The 17,648-nt window shown below is 38.9% G+C and overlaps 1 pseudogene; it reads left to right on the top strand.

Annotated features, from left to right (window-relative positions):
* The first annotated feature begins 1,506 nt into the window (after window positions 1–1,506).
* On the top strand, window positions 1,507–14,435 carry LOC145012449 (protein TIC110, chloroplastic-like; annotated as a pseudogene).
* Window positions 14,436–17,648: the final 3,213 nt, after the last annotated feature.

Consider the following 17,648-nt stretch of genomic DNA (forward strand, 5'->3'; position numbering starts at 1 on the left):
GTTCCACACACGTAGCCATGGTGATGGACGTGTGAAAAATCACTGTGTAGTATGTGTGTAGGGGATGGCTTATAACTGACCAGACTGCAACTACTACAGATTTTTGGATGAGATACTAGAGCTTGATTATTGTGGACGTGAGGGTTGTGTTGTTGTATTATTCAAATGTACTTGGTTTGGTAATGTCCACGGAATAAAAGTTAACAAACATAAATTGGTTGATATCAAACATACGCCTTGAATTCAAACTTACGATGCATTTATCTTTGCATCACAAGTGGAACAAGTGTATTATACACCATACCCCTCTATGAAAAAGAAATTAAAGTTATGGTGGGATGTTGTCAAGATGAAATGAAGAGTGATGTATGGAATTACCCAATCTATACACTATTTGAAAAACTGCCTTTAATGACGCGCAAACAATGACACACGGTGATTTACGATACGCAAAAGCGTGCGTCCTAAAAATAAAGTCATCTCTTATAAAATTTGGAGGATAGAGGACACACATTTGTGCGTGCCCTAAAATTTGTGTAAAAAAACGGAGGGCGCATATGATATAATGTGTGTTGTGTGCGCACGTCGCTTTACATATATATATATATATATATATATATATATATATATATATATATATATATATATATATTCATAAACACGCGTTTTAGAAGCTCGCGGGGGAAATGAAATTCCAAAAGTTTGAAAAGCCGCCATGCTCTCCTCTACCTTCTTTCAATCGTTTTTCTCTCTCTCACACACAATCAAATACCTAAAATCGACTATTGTTGGAACTAAGGTTCCTGTTCTTAGTGAAATCGAAGGTTTTTTGGTCACTAGTCCATGAAATTGAAATCAAAGGGTACAATTGTTGGAACCACGACTATTGTTAGAACTAGGGTTTCGGTTTATAACCCTCCATCTACTTGTCTCGATTATCAATTCTTCAAGTACGTTCTCAGCCTCTCTATCAATAGAAGAGTTGTATCACAACTACACATTTTATCGTAATTTCCATATCAAGTAGGACAACAGCTCCATTATATGCAAGGTCTCGAAACTCCATGGTTAATCACCAACAACATTCTGCTTCTTTATTTGTTCCAGAGGTTTGTCTTCCTTTATTACGAGTTTTATAACCTTTTTAATCGAACTCGATTAGCCCTCGATACCTAATGTTATCTTTTGCATTGTTGCTTCTGCTCTGTTCTTCTTGAAACCTCCCCAGACTCTCATGTTAAATTTGACACTTTTGTCGAAACATAATTTATGATTTCGAGATGGAAATAAACAGAAATGGCTATGAACGTCGGTTGGGTTGGACGATTCTATGGAGGACGAGAGAGATTTGGATCAGATTATGGTAAATTGTAGGGCTGCTGAGATTGAGCTTGATACCATGAAGGGTGTTGTGTCAAGGGAAAAGCTCCCCCATCATCTTAACGACCAAGGTCGGTTAGGGTTTCTGTTTTTTGCTGTTTTATTTCCATACCTTCACCATCACCAATGTTACTTTGTGCTTCATCGGATGCACGATTACCCTCTCCTTGTTATGGTGGCAATATTCCTATGGGTCACTCTGATTCTCCATTGGAGAATTTTGCCCCTTCTCCTGTTCCAATTGTGGCAATACTGAGTATGATGTTAGAGATGGAATACAACTTTGAGAGTATAAAGGTTGTTGTAATACATCTTTGCATCAATTATTTCATTACACTCTCTATACTGATGTCCTCAAAATAGGGAGCTTAGACATACGCTCAAGTTTCAACATTAAAACAACCGATTGAATTCTTCATTTAATGTAGAAAAAATTGAAAGTTGTAATAAAACTATATAATGATGTAATAAGGTAACATTAGTATTATAGCTGCAACAAAGTCTACAACTGGTTTAGAATTTCGAAATTATTAGGTTTCATCTCAGGAATCATGGAGCTTAAGTTTATTTTAGGAATCATGTACATCCATCTTGGGTCAAATCTACAGGTTTCCACATCAATGGTACATTACATGCTTGATTACGTCTTGGAAAAGTCAAGTCCATTAACTAGTAACCCACATGGAAAAAAGAAAAAGAAGGTAACAACCCATTTGAAACCTGATGATGCGGGCCATACCTGATGCAGCAAGCTCACATTTTTAAGCACTTTACTTGACATTTTGTTGCTAAAGAGCGACATAGACAATAGGTTTGATCTTAAATTCTTGGATATCTTTGATTTTTTTCTTCCGAGTCAACAGATCTGGTACTGCAGAGTTGCTAACTATTTAAGCTAATCACCTTTTTTTTGAACTTTAAACTGTTAAATCTTTAGATAAAAAAATGTTACAGATATGAATCTTAATAGTTTAATAACGAATTGGGATATCAAATTTCTCTTTATTTATTATTATAAGTTATAACTTACTAAAATTTTGATATATTTTGTTTTAAATATTATCTCTACAGGTAAATCTGATCTAAAACAATCAGATTCATCAAAGGAAAAGGAAAAGAAGGATGATGGGTCCCCTGGTGCACTGACGGTTTTTCCCCTATTTTGCCCCTAACTTTTCTACTGCTGAAATCTTAAAAATTTCGAAGGATGATGGTCCCCTGGTGCATTGACGGTTTTGCCCCTGACTTTTCTGCTGCTGAAATCTTAAAAATTCCGGTTGATGGTATGGTTCTTCTCATGAAATTCATTGGCATTAAAGTAGTATTCTAAATCTACTGCTCCCTAAATCTAATTTTAGTCATGGAATTTCATTTTCCTAAAAAATGTAAAACTGGACATTTTGGGCTGTCCCATAAAGTTTCAGTCCCTGTCTACTTTTTTTGGCCCATTAGTAATCATAGTAAGTTAAATTGGGTATTGATGATTCTGATGTAGCTAGCATGCTTATGGAGGTATTACTACAATTACAATATGGTCTATTGATGCCTTAATAGGTGAAAAGTTCTTTACTTCCACACATGTTTCTCTTCATTGATTTTTTTTGGTGTGTGTGTTTGTTGAATAGATTGGTAGGCATATCTTCACGCAAAGGTTAGAAACCGGTGATCGTGAAGCAGATGCAGAACAACGTCGGGTAGGTTTTTTTTTAAATAAATTGAAATTAGTATAGTAAATGAGATATAGAGCTTGATCATTGTTATGGTCTCCAGTGTAGACATTTCAGAAGCTGATTTATGTTTCAACATTTGTATTTGGAGAAGCTTATGGCTTTCTTTTACCTTGGAAACATGTGTTCAAAGTTACTGAATCACGGGTTGAGGTTGTTATACGTGACAATGCACAACGCTTATATGATTCCAAGGTAAAATTAATCACCTAAGGTAAATGCATGTTTCTTTTTTTACTTAATGCACTCATTTGTGCTCTTAAATACTAGTCATATTAACTAGTGAATCACAATTTGGTATTGGTTTTTAACTTTTTATTTGTGCTTTTGATGCATGCATAATGTTAATCCGGAAGATCTTTTTAGTTTGAGAGATGCACAACTACAGTGTTAGCTTTCAGATGAGGTACACATTTCAAAGAGAATAAACAACTTAATATTCTATAAGTAATTGTAGTTTTTTAGTTGTTGGTTTGGATTTATTGCATCTAGCTGTAGATATGTTTAGTGATAATATCAGAAAGGTTATTGAAGCAAACATTACAACAAGTGTGAATGTACTCAAGTCCAGGACATGAAAAACGTATGTGATCTTGGCACCTTATTAGAACATACATTTTTATCAATATCATATTTTGATCACTTCATATAATTTTTTTTTATATTTATCAACAATAGGCCAAACATATTTTATACAAAAAATATCATGATAAAATCTTTAAAACGGGCCTCTTATCGAATATGACGTATGACTAATAATCAAACAGTTTTCATGACTTGTAAAATATATTATATTTTTCAGAAGGGATGTCAAGCTCATTGTTGAGGAACTCGAGAAAATTTTGGCATTTAATAACTCACTTGTCTCATTAAACAATCGTCCCGATGCTAATCGTTTTGCTCGTGGGGTGAGCCCAATTTCTATAATAGTTACTGTATACTCTCAATCTCACTCATCACAATTTATTTTCCATATAATATCTTCATTTATTTTCTAGCATTCCAATATTATTACTTTTTGTATAGGTGGTGAGTATGATGGTGATACAAAAATGGATGATCTAAAACTCCTCTACAGAGCATACATTGTTGATTCTCTATCAACTGTTTATATGGAAAACACCAAGGTACAAAATCATAATTTTCCATTTTTGGATTCCATTTATATAGGTTAAATCAAACTTTTGACTTTTGCCTTAGATGATTTGAGGGTCTATGTTAATGTTTTTTGTTTTGTTATGTTCTATACTTGTATACCTTGTTGCATTGGGTCATTTGAGGAATATATTTGGTTTGGGTAAAAAGGAGGCATAATTAATTGCAATAGATGTTACCTCTAAAGTATACCGTAAATGCCTTGCGGAATCTGTAACCGAGGGTGCTTTGGAAGTTGCAGATAGTAAAGCAACATTCCTTCAAATCTTTGTGATGAATTGCACTTTGATACTGAAAAAACCATTGAGATCCATTAACGTATGTATATGTTGCTAAAATGCTTTTTTGTATATGTTATTTTAAAACATGTTTACAACGTTTTGTAATGCTCTTATTCTTACTTATCTTTTTTAGAAATATACCATCAAAACCTTCAACAATTTGCGAAGGATGGAGAGCTTAGTGATGCTGAGGTTAAATCACTTGTGAGTGTAACACCGTAAATTTCAAGACAAAATTTTCATTTAAAATAATCATTTTATTCTTAGAAACACTTGTTTAAAATCTCATTAATAGTCGATTTACAAAACATAACTCCATTTTCACTTGCATAGAAAACCACGATCCTCCAAAATATGACTCTTTCTCTGATGTGTACAATCAAGCCGGTGCCGTCCCGTGATACTGAAAGAAACCTAAAAAAAACATCACACAAAACACTGTAAGCACGAAGCTTAGTGAGTTCCCCAAAATACCACATATAACACATATTAGCCACTCGAGGCTATAACTCTATGGGTCCATGCACCCAAACTCTGTGAACCCTCAGGTTCTAACTCTGTAAACATGCACAACATAAATCACGTAGAAATAATGCAGTACAACACATAACATACATAGCACAAAAATACTCTATCACATAACTCTGGTTGCCTACTCAAGGTAAAGTATAGTGAGAAGACTCACCTGACAAGCAGAAAGTAGATATCCCCACACTTAAATCTCGAACTCGCCACCGCCTAACACGTAAGGCAAAAACTCTCATTAATATAACTCTCGAGACTAGAATCAATCCTCTCATGGCACCCTCTTAAGGGTAAAAGACTATTTTACCCCTCTCTTGGCCCAAATGCCACATCGCCGTCCAATCCCTAAAAGTCAACGTTCAACCCTTGGTCCAAATCAAAGTCCTCAGTCAAGGTCAACCCCTGACTGACCCTACTCGCCGAGTCAACCCTGTGACTCGTCGAGTTCCCATAATCAGAACTTCACTCAATCCGCGACCTAACTCGCCGAGTCACCCTGAGACTCGCCGAGTCCAACAACTCTGAGTCCACTTGCACACAACTCACCGAGTCGTCCCTCGACTCACCGATTCTCGACTCAACCAGAGATTATTTGGGACTCTTCGACAAGACTCATCGAGTCCAAGAACAGACTCGCCGAGTCTACGGCTATCTTCAACCTACTCACCGAGTTGTTCATACAACTCCCCGAGTTCCAAGCCATCTTCATCCAACTCGTCGAGTCCACCCATGTGACTCGCCGAGTACCACCGGTCTGAATCCATTCAGAAGCACTCCAGGCCATGCAATTGATCCAAAACATAGATCTAGTCTCCTACCACTCATCCATCATGTAACGTGGCAAACTTTACGTGAATCCAAAGAGATCTAAGCCGTTTGCACATTGGGCTAGGGTTTGGGACATGTAAGCTTCACTAAACACTCCAACACAGGGACTTTCATGCTATCTGATTCTTCTCCCTTCCAGATCTGAGGTAGCAACCTCAGATCTAACCTCTAGGCTTCCCATTACATCCATAGACAAATTACCACAAACCCCAAAATGAAGAAACAACATAATAACAGTCCAATAACGAGATATTACCTCTAAGAGATGCCCCAGCTGCAATGTAGTTCGAATCCAAGCAAAGCCCCTTGCTCCAAGCCTTCAATCTCCCAAAATTCCTTCAACAATTACTTCTCCAAGCTCCAATTTACTCAACCATGGTGCTTCTCCGCGATTTAGGGTTTTTCTGGGGCTCAAGGGGTGATAAACAGGCTGGAAGGAAAACATAATGATCTTTATATAAGGCTCAACCCCGAGAATTAGGGTTTTCTCCACTCAGCGCCTACTCGCCGAGTCCATTACACTGACTCGCTGAGTCGGCCACTTAACACGCGACCAAGTCGCGACTCTACTCGCCGAGTCCACACATGGACTCGCCGAGTCACTCTTTCCCTATTTACTCTTTTAGCCCTTCAACTCTACTGTTGATATTTCGGGATGTTACAATTCTCCCCCACTTAAATTAGGCTTCGTCCTTGAAGCCTACAGCAACTCAACTCCGGAAATATTTCCACAACGTGCCACCTGGCCTTAATCGGACCAGGTCTCACAAGGCATACCCATCGAAACTCGAACACACTTTCCCTTTCCTTACGGTGTCCTAACCACTATCTCGAAACGGGCACCAGATGTACCCTCTGATAACCACACTCGATGATCCGAGAATTACCCAAGAAGTATCTCTGTCCCAAATCTCAACAATCACTCGACCCATAAGGGTTAGAAGCCATGAACCATCGGATCCCCGCTCTGAATCCCACTCTATCCAATCTGTGACGATGGAAAGACCCACTCTTCAATCCCAGAGCAACTCCCATGAGTCCTCTTCTTGCAATCACACACCCATGCCGCACCAACCTTCGCAGTCTCAGGTTAGGAAAACCCGTCACACTGATGACATCACTAACATCCCTAGGAGAAACCACCACTACGCACACAACCCTTGATCAGAATCAAGCTGGGAGTCCCAGACTCTATCCCTGCATCCATCCTGCGACTCTTGGCTCTACACCCGCGGAATCCCTTCCGCATCCTCAGCAGACATCCCATCATGATGTCATTCCATACCACTGTCATAGACATAGTGTTCGACCACCATACTCCAAATCATCCATTCTCACTACTACTTCCACTTTCGCGAATCAACACTTTCCCCAGCAAAAGAGGGTCCGACACCTCCTCTCATGCAACAACTCAAAGGGTGGCATACCAATGCACTAATGATGGCTGTTGATATAGGATAACTCAACCAAGGATAAATACGTGCCGCAACTCCCTCCAAAATCTAATACACATGCCCGAAGCATGTCTTTGAGCGTCTGAATCATTCGTTCCCTCTGAGGTGTCCTCAGACATCATCATGATAAGCTCTAGCTCATTTCTCATATCCCTCTTCGAGACTGACCACCAGGTCAGCTTTTGACTCCACAGCTGAGCCTCCAAAGGTCACCCATAACATGATCCAACTATCTCACTAACTTTTTCCCGCGACCACTATCCCTGCCCAGTGACACGCAAGTCACGAAATTCTCCTTTCCTCATGCGGGAAAAATACAATCCAACCGAGGATCGTCAAAACTCTGATCTCTGGTTTCTGCTACGCATATCCCTTGCGCATCTCACCACATTTCCCGACAAAGACGGGGACCCCAGTCTCGCCCCCGGTCCAACATCCAGGCTCCAAAAACTCAACACTAGGGCTACTCAAGTCCAAAACTCTTCCACATCATACACTAATCGGAGAACATTCCATCATCACACTCCCTTGCGATCTAGTGAGTACTACGACTCCCCACGATATCACAACACCCTCTGACTAGTGAGTACTACGGCTCCCCGCAGTATCACAACACCCTCTGACTAGTGAGTACTACGGCTCCCCGCAGTATCACAACACCCTCTGACTCCACTAGCTCGTGCTCCACAGAATATCATAAGCATCTACCCATACTTGACTCGAATGTGCATCACAGACTCTGGAGGCAATCGACATATCAATATGCCCACCCTTGTGAAGATCTACTCTCTTAAATAATCTCCCTAGATGCCCATACTCGAAGGGCTCCCACTAGATCCATAGATACCTGATATACCACAAGTCTCGTCAACTCAAGATTCACGAATACTTCGAAATAAAGATATCAATACCCGGATACCTCAGAACACCCCCACCGAACATCACAAGATCCTGCCACAACCACTGATCTCCTGCCCCAAGCACCATATAGATGCAATAATACATTCCCTCTGAACCCCATAATTAGATCTTCATTTTTCCCAAGTTGCAACTTCGGTGTATCCAATTTCTCAATTGCAGTACGAAAAACGCTAACGTTACGAAATACACTGATAATTCTCCGAAACCCTTTTTCCCGCCGCTCAAAATCCAAAAAAGGATACGCATACTGACCCGGGAGTTGGCTGCCCAAACATTCTCTATCTACTTGCCCCAACACTGACCAATGCCAGATTCCTGACCAATAAACACCTGTCGTGGAGACATTCATCCTTCTCAAACAAGTACTTCCCGCATTAACTCACTCTGACCCCTTTCCTCGATCACTGACATCTCTGGTCTCATGATTTCTTACCGCATATCTCTATACTCCACTTATAACTGCTCTTGACAATTCTCTGCTTTCTTACATATGGCACCCGGTTCTCCCCCACTTAGAGTTTGATCCATCACCAAATAGCACACAACCAACCAATAACTATTTTACCCAGCAAAATCGCACCTACCCCCGGAATGTGCTACACAACGCCCGATAATCCCCCTTAAGGAAATGTATCGACCTCATATACTCTGAACCTCTGATGAACTCCTCAAGAACTTCTCGTCACGTCTGCCTCTAGTCGTTCCAAATCTCATACCAATCTAGTACCAAACAACTCAACTGCTCAATAACATCCCTGGCTCATAGACTGAACCATAAAATCATCGTACCCCTCACCTCAACTCATCAACCAACGCTCCAACACCGGGATCATCCCAAGAACAGGGACCCACTCCCATATTCAACACCCCATGGATAGAAAACTCTCTGCACCGCTAAACTCGACTGAACTCCCTACTGATACCACTACAATACATCCTACTATACTCAAATAGGTGTAGTGGGGTCCTCGACTATCTCAGTCCCAACTGACTATCTGCTCATGATAAATCACTTCCTCGCGGCACACATGCTACCTGATACTCTGGTGGGAAATCATTATCAATGACGTCCTTTAGGGTTTACCCCTAAACCCAAAACTAAAACATCATGCTTCTCATATTTTTCGCACGAACATAATTAGTACCTCCCAGATCATAGGAGGTGACATCTCCTTTATCGACTGATTGCTCAACTCAGATCGAAATTCTCCCTTTCTCACTGACTCCTTACTAAAATACTCTGAGGGGCTCTCGATCTCCCTCTCAAGGGAAGCCTCTTCGAACTTACTCATGACCGGATAACCGGAGAACCACAACCTCATTCACTACGAACCATGGTGCTCATTCCATGACATCTCTTCTCATTATGCCCCGGTGTATGGTACCCTAACCATAACATCACTCCCCAATCCGCTCCGGTGTATGGTACTCGAACCATAACATTACTCCTCAATCCGCTCCGATGTATGGTACTCGAACGATAACCTCACTCTGCAATCCGCTCTGATGTATGGTACTCGAACCATAACATCACTCCTCGATCAGCTCTGATGTATGGTACCCGAACCATAACATCACTCCTCATTCCGCTCCGATGTATGGTACTCGAACCATAACATCTCTCCTCAATCCACTCTGATGTATGGTACTCGAACCGTAACATCACTCCTCAATCCGCTCCTATGTATGGTACTCGAACCATAACATCACTCCTCGATCCGCTCTGATGTATGGTACCCGAACCATAACATCCCTCCTCATTCCGCTCCTTAGAACCTTCTGAATACTCCCTGTATCAAGTATGGGTCCTCTGCTTTCAGTAGTACGGGCCCATACTACCTGCCACATCTACCCATACTTCCCACACGGACCATCCCAGAGATTCTAAGTAGATGCTCGACCTGCTCTTTCACCAATCCCATCGTGCGTGCTCGCTTCCTAGCGAAATTCTCTACTCTACAAGCGCACTCATCTGGCTAGGGTTACTCCCTAGGCTCTTCCGTTGTCCTCCCACTTCTTTGCTATCAGCTGCTGAAGAGCTCCTAATGATGCCAGCCATTTACCTTCTGAATATCGTCATATTCACTTGGTAGCTGACTCCCATCATCGAGAGTTCCACAAAGCACAAAGCAAGCAGCATTCGAGCATCGAAGAATACATAGGACTCCCTCTCTGTGATAACTCCACTTTCCCGGCTCACCCTCAAAAGTACCACCGAACTCTGTAACTCTACCCACCATGGGTTCTAACTGGATACTCTCACTCATCACATACTCAAAAGCATGACACACATAACAACGAGTCCTAGGCTAAGGCATCACAAATCAGGCCACTCTAATCCTAATATATGAAATACCTAGCCTGTCTCTAGCATGCAATAATATCTCATAAAGTGCATCATAAATATCTCATAACACAAAAGTAAGGGTATTTTGGGAAATCACCGTTCGGGCTCTGGCTGATTGTACACACTGCTCTTTCTTGCTTTCTCTTTGAACTCTTATTCACTTTTAGAAAATTATTTCTTTTAAAAACTTTTCTTACTTCCTCAGTTTGAGTCCAGATTTACCCGAAGGCACATCCGAATCCCTCAAACCAAGGCTCTGATACCAACTTGTAACACCGTAAATTTCAAGACAAATTTTTCATTTAAAATAATCATTTTATTCTTAGAAACACTTGTTTAAAATCTCATTCATAGTCGATTTACAAAACATAACTCCATTTTCACTTGCATAGAAAACCAGGATCCTCCAAAATATGACTCTTTCTCTGATGTGTACAATCAAGCCGGTGCCGTCCCGTGATACTGAAAGAAACGTGAAAAAAACATCACACAAAATACTGTAAGCACGAAGCTTAGTGAGTTCCCCAAAATACCACATATAACACATATTAGCCACTCGAGGCTATAACTCTGTGGGTCCGTGCACCCAAACTCTGTGAACCCTCAGGTTCTAACTCTGTAAACATGCACAACATAAATCATGTAGAAATAATGCAGTACAACACATAACATACATAGAACACAAATACTCTATCACATAACTCTGGTTACCTACTCAAGGTAAAGTATAATGAGAAGACTCACCTGACAAGCAGAAAGCAGATATCCCCACACTTAAATCTCGAACTCGCCACCGCCTAACACGTAAGGCAAAAATTCTCATGAATATAACTCTCGAGACTAGAATCAATCCTCTCATGGCACCCTCTTAAGGGTAAAAGACTATTTTACCCCTCTCTTGGCCCAAAGGCCACATCGCTGTCCAATCCCTAAAAGTCAACAGTCAACCCTTGGTCCAAATCAAAGTCCTCAGTCAAGGTCAACCCCTGACTGACCCTACTCGCCGAGTCAACCCTATGACTCATCGAGTTCCCATAATCAGAATTTCACTCAATCCGCGACCTAACTCGCCGAGTCACCCCGAGACTCGCCGAGTCCAACAACTCTGAGTCCACTCGTACACAACTCACCGAGTCATCCCTCGACTCACCGATTCTCAACTCAACCAGAGAATATTTGGGACTCTTCGACAAGACTCGTCGAGTCCAAGAACAGACTCGCCGAGTCTACGGCTATCTTCAACCTACTCGCCGAGTTGTTCATACAACTCACCGAGTTCCAGGCCATCTTCATCCAACTCGTCGAGTCCACCCATGTGAGTCGCCGAGTACCACTGGTCTGAATCCATTCAGTAGCACTCCAGGCCATGCAATTGATCCAAAACATAGATCTAGTCTCCTACCACTCATCCATCACGTAACGTGGCAAACTTTACGTGAATCCAAAGAGATCTAAGCCGTTTGCACATTGGGCTAGGGTTTGGGACATGTAAGCTTCACTAAACACTCCAACACAGTGACTTTCATGCTCTCTGATTCTTCTCCCTTCCAGATCTGAGGTAGCAACTTCATATCTAACCTCTAGACTTCCCATTACATCCATAGACAAATTCCCACAAACCCCAAAATGAAGAAACAACATAACAACAGTCCAATAACGAGATATTACCTCTAAGAGATGCCCCAGCTGCAATGTAGTTCGAATCCAAGCAAAGCCCCTTGCTCCAAGCCTTCAATCTCCCAAAATTCCTTCAACAATTACTTCTCGAAGCTCCAATCTACTCAACCATGGTGCTTCTCCGCGATTTAGAGTTTTTCTGGGGCTCAAGGGGTGATAAAGAGGCTGGGAGGAAAACATAATGATCTTTATATAAGGCTCAACCCCGAGAATTAGGGTTTTCTCCACTCAACGCCTACTCGCCGAGTCCATTACACTGACTCGCCGAGTCAGCCACTTAACACGCGACCAAATCGCGACTCTACTCACCGAGTCCGCACATGGACTCACCAAGTCACTCTTTCCCTATTTACTCTTTTAGCCCTTCAACTCTACTCTTGATATTTCGGGATGTTACAGTGAGGTTGCAAGTTATGTTTTTTATCCTTAAAAAAATATTGAAAAGATCCACGAAGAAATATGTGTGGCACTTTATTTGAAAAGGTAATTAATTTACTATTCTCTTACCAATTTATGCAGTTGTGTTTCAATTTGATATAAAGTAATAAAAAATTATGTATTTCAGGTTGTTAAGGAGGTTATAGCTGCAGGGGTTGATGGGTATGATCTTGATGTGAAACAGGTTGTTAGAAAGGCTGCATATGGTTTACGATTAACTAGGGATGTGGCCATGTCTATTGCTGGAAAAGTAGTGAGTTTTTTTTTTGATGGATTTACCCTTATTTATTTTTCTTTTTCAGTTTTATAACATATTATGTTTAAATGGAGTTGGAGAAGGTGGGTGGGCACAACTTTGCTTTCGTGCAAGTCAATGGTCAACGGTACATGTTTAATCAGTCAAATTATTTTCATAGTCCAATCTTCTACTTGTTTATATTATGAGCCACATAGTATAGTAAAAAAGTTAACTTTGTTACATTTAATGGTTCAATATTAAATTTGATAAATACTTTATATTTTATTGGAGCCCGGAACACCACATGGATCAAAGATCATATCTCAAGTGTCGTCCCACATTCTTTGGATGGAGAAAAGTGTAATTTCGTCTTTACAACTAACCTTCCATGTTTGATTATTCTAATAATTATATTAGCATATTAATTTTATGACTATTATTTGATCAGGTCATAAGAATTATCAGAGCAGGGGTTCATTAGTTTTAAAGAATTATGAAAGGCAAGATGCAAGTCTACTTAGTTGGAATTTGATGTGTATCATCTTTGTGTATATAATTTTAGTTTGTATAACATTACATTGCAGAAGGTGTCCCTTAATAGCAATGTAGTATTAGGTTATATAGTTAGGGAAAACCTATTAATAACAATGTATGATTATATCACCTTAATATCAATGTATTACCATGTTTTGACATGATGTTATTGGATGAAATTGATTGTTTTGGTATATATTTGTTTACATATTTTTGTATTATGCATATATGAGTATCGTAAAGACGTGTCGTAAATGCATATCGAAATGGTTACTAAAGTTTATGACTCGCAAATGCATGTCATCTTCATTTATGACAGGGGATTCCTTAATACGCATTGTGTGTCATAAACACGCGTGCCGTAAGGTTATGACACGAAAATGTGTGTCGTTTTCCTTTATGATAGGGCCTTCCTTGATACGCATTATGTGTCATAACTGTGTATCGTAAATGCATCTCGTAAATGCACGTGGTAAATAGACGACGCGCAAAAGCGTGTCGTCTCTCTTTATGACATGGCTTTCCTTGACACACATTTGCGCGTCATCTGAGTTTTTTATGACACACATTGTGCATCATAAAAGGCTATTTTTCTAGTAGTGGTACCTCAAGTCACGAACGATGAAGACATGGAAGGAGAACAGTTCTTTCAAACTGATGAACGGTTTAATTATTCAAATGAAGTATGTTCACTTGAACTTGTTATCATATGGTAGGAGAACAGTTCTATCATATGGTATGTCCACTTCAAATTATTTTCATTATATTGTTTCCATTACAGAGTATGAACACTTAAACTTGTTATCCATTTTAAATTATTGTATGACCATAATTATTTTGTTAAACACATGTAGGTATGTGGGTAGGTGTTCGGAGTATTGTGGAGATTCTCATCTAGGGAGAGGCAGTGATAGAGGGAGAGGTCAATAGAGATGTGGTGGTAGGTAAGGGCAAACAATCTCATGTTGCTACTGGTGGAAAATGTAGCAAGAGACAGTCTTGTCCTAGTCCTTGTAGTTGTAACAAGGACACACAGTCTAGTCATGATAGTGGTGGTAATAGAATACATTCTAGTCATGTTTTTGGTCTCGTTGGTGTACTGTGGGGGAGCAATAATGGGCATAGTGTGGCTAGCTCACATGCTGATGACACTAGGTCTCACAGATTTAATATCTTATAGACCCGACCATCAAGATTATGACTCCTATAGTGATGAAGATGAGTATTGTGAGGAAGGTGATGATGGTGTGGATGGAGAGGAAGGTGATGATGGTGTGGATGATGACATCATTGGGTGTGGCTCAAATGTCACAGATACGCCTCTAAATATTCTACCTGATAGGGAATTTATTGATCGGACCGATCAAGGGTTTGTGAACTTTTAATTTTTTAGCTTATGTAAGTAATTGATGTTATAAAAATAATGAGTTTGTTATTTTAAATTTTTATCTTTAGTGATCCCGCTGTGCATCGTCAAATCACATTGATCATGCGTATGTTTTATACTACTCACTGTACCACATGGAGCGAAGTTGATAGTGTCACCCACGAGCGTATGTTTGGTCGTTTCAAGGTAATGTATTAGTACTTTTGTTAAATTATCTAGATTTATTTAAGTTTCCATATTCAACTCTGAAATTTTATTTTGTATAGAGACTTTATTAATGGCTAGAATTGGAGGATGCAAAGATACTCGAGGGCTTCTTAAAGATTCTTGAACAAAATTTCAGGAAGCTAATGAGGACTGCTAGAAAACGAGTAGCTAACACAACTAGATAGGCCGGAAATGTCTTTACAGAAAGGTTTGACATGTCGATGCCTGACTATCCGCCTGCATGGATCCGTCGAGAGTTATGCCATGACTTGCGCAAAGTACAATTAGTTCCTAATATATTATCATGCATAAGAACCTATATATATATATATATATATATATATCTATATCTATATATATATATATATATATATATATATATATATATATATATATATATAACCTTTTTAGTGAATAGGTATGGAACAATGCTGCTTAGCGTAAGAGGTCAGAGAGTGGAAGCACCAATCATAACTCTATGGTGGATGGTCGCAAGTCCAAGCATACTGGCAGATCTATTAGTATGCGACAACATCGCATGAAGCTGGTAAACTAGTTGTATTTACAAACTTTAGTAATGCTTAACTCACCAGTAATGCTTATAATATTTTTAGTATAACTAAATCAATAGCATAAAATGATTAGTATGTTTTATATAATAGTATAGAAAAGTTACAATGTGTTTTTTGTCGGAGAAGGAGAACAACCGGAAACAACCCACATGGGATAAAGTTTATTCTATGACACACCTCAAAGAAAGTACAAAGTTGTGGTTGGTTTTCGGAGAGGAGTCGAGTGGGAGCAACAATCTAGAGTTTGTTACCCCTAAGAATGAAAAAGTATATATAAGTTATCTTTCTCTAATTTAGATTTTCTATTTGATGTACATATAAGTTTTCTCAGTCTTTATCACAATAACGTTTGTGTTAACTTTTTTAATTGTAGGAAACGAAACACAACGCAATGAAGGATAAATATGGTCATGATCTCACTTTGCATCCACTTAGTGATGTTGGATTGTGGGAGCAGTGTGTAGGCGAGAGAAAGAAGTGTCTGGTTTTTGGGGTAGGAAACTCGGATCCAAGTTTCGCGATGACCAGGTCCCAAACTATGGCATGTTTACTATGGACTATGCTCGATCTCAACAAGAGGTATTGCTATTATCTTTATAAAATGCAAGTATATATATATATATATATATATATATATATATATATATATATATATTGATATTATGGTTAGAAAATGTAAGTATGGTTCTATTAGGGTGATTGTTTTGTCACACCCAAAAACCGGAACGATGGAAACGTTCTGGGGCGGAGGACGACATGTACAGTATCATAACAATGCAAAGTAGTAAATAAGAAAAAAGATCATCAATTGCATTAATAGTATAATTTCATACAAGTGGGTTCTTTAATAGTAATAAAGACAACAAAAAAAAACATAATCAAAAATAAAAGATGAGTCCTGATTGCGCTCCGTCTTCTCAAAACCTGCCATTGGTACTTGTGTACTGATGACCTGAGAGTACATGTTATTTTGAAAGCGTAGATCAACATTTAAGCTGGTGAGTTCCTAAATATTTAGTGTCAGTGTTTGTATAAGTTTACTGAAAATGTTTGTGAATGCTCAATGTAAATGTTATTATATGTTTGAGATACTCCAAGAAAATCCTATATTTTCTACTAGTGTAAAAAGTAGTCTTTTACAAAGACCCGATTGTTTTGTATGTTTTTTTTCTCTATAAAAGTGAATACTTTTCTCAAATATGACTATCATTACCAATATATAGTTTTATGTTACCCTTTATCTGAGATGATCACAATTTGGATATAATGGGAAAATGTATGAGTACTGCAATATTATTTGTATTAAGTACTAAAGTAATAAATACCTTAAAACCATTGGTTTAATTACGAAAAAATGTGATAGGATTGTTACCATACTAAAGTGACTATTATACGACGATGAAAGACGTCAGAAGAAACGACATTTGGCACCCATAGACTTGCAAATCCCACTGTAATGAACAACGAAGGTGTAGGATAGTCAATCCAGTACAGATCTATACGTAAACTCACGCTCTCCCTCTAGGAGATACTGGTTACAAAATGTGACACAATGAAATGGTTGTTGTGTCATGAAGTAGTATCCTACGTTATGTTATTTCAGAACCTTGTTATAGTATCCTACGTTATGTTATAGTAATAGTATTCTATGTATAGTATCCTCTATATAGTATTCTTTTTATAGTATTATTTATTATAGTATTCTCTGTTATACTATTCTCTGTTATAGTATTCTCTGTTATAGTATTCTCTATTATAGTATTTGTATATGATAGTATTCTACTAAAGTATACCTATTATAGTTTACAAGTGATTTCTGTAATTCAATAAATGACTGAATGTATACCTTTTCTACCCAAAGGTACTGAACTTATTGATAGTAATTTTATATCTACATACGCATACATAATATATATCAAATATTTAGATGACCTTCAGAAAAATAACCGATACACGAAGTCCACACCCAAACAAGGA

This window comes from Lactuca saligna, chromosome 1 (genome assembly GCF_052625555.1).
Source record: "Lactuca saligna cultivar CGN05327 chromosome 1, ASM5262555v1, whole genome shotgun sequence".
In the NCBI taxonomy this organism is placed as follows: domain Eukaryota; kingdom Viridiplantae; phylum Streptophyta; class Magnoliopsida; order Asterales; family Asteraceae; genus Lactuca; species Lactuca saligna.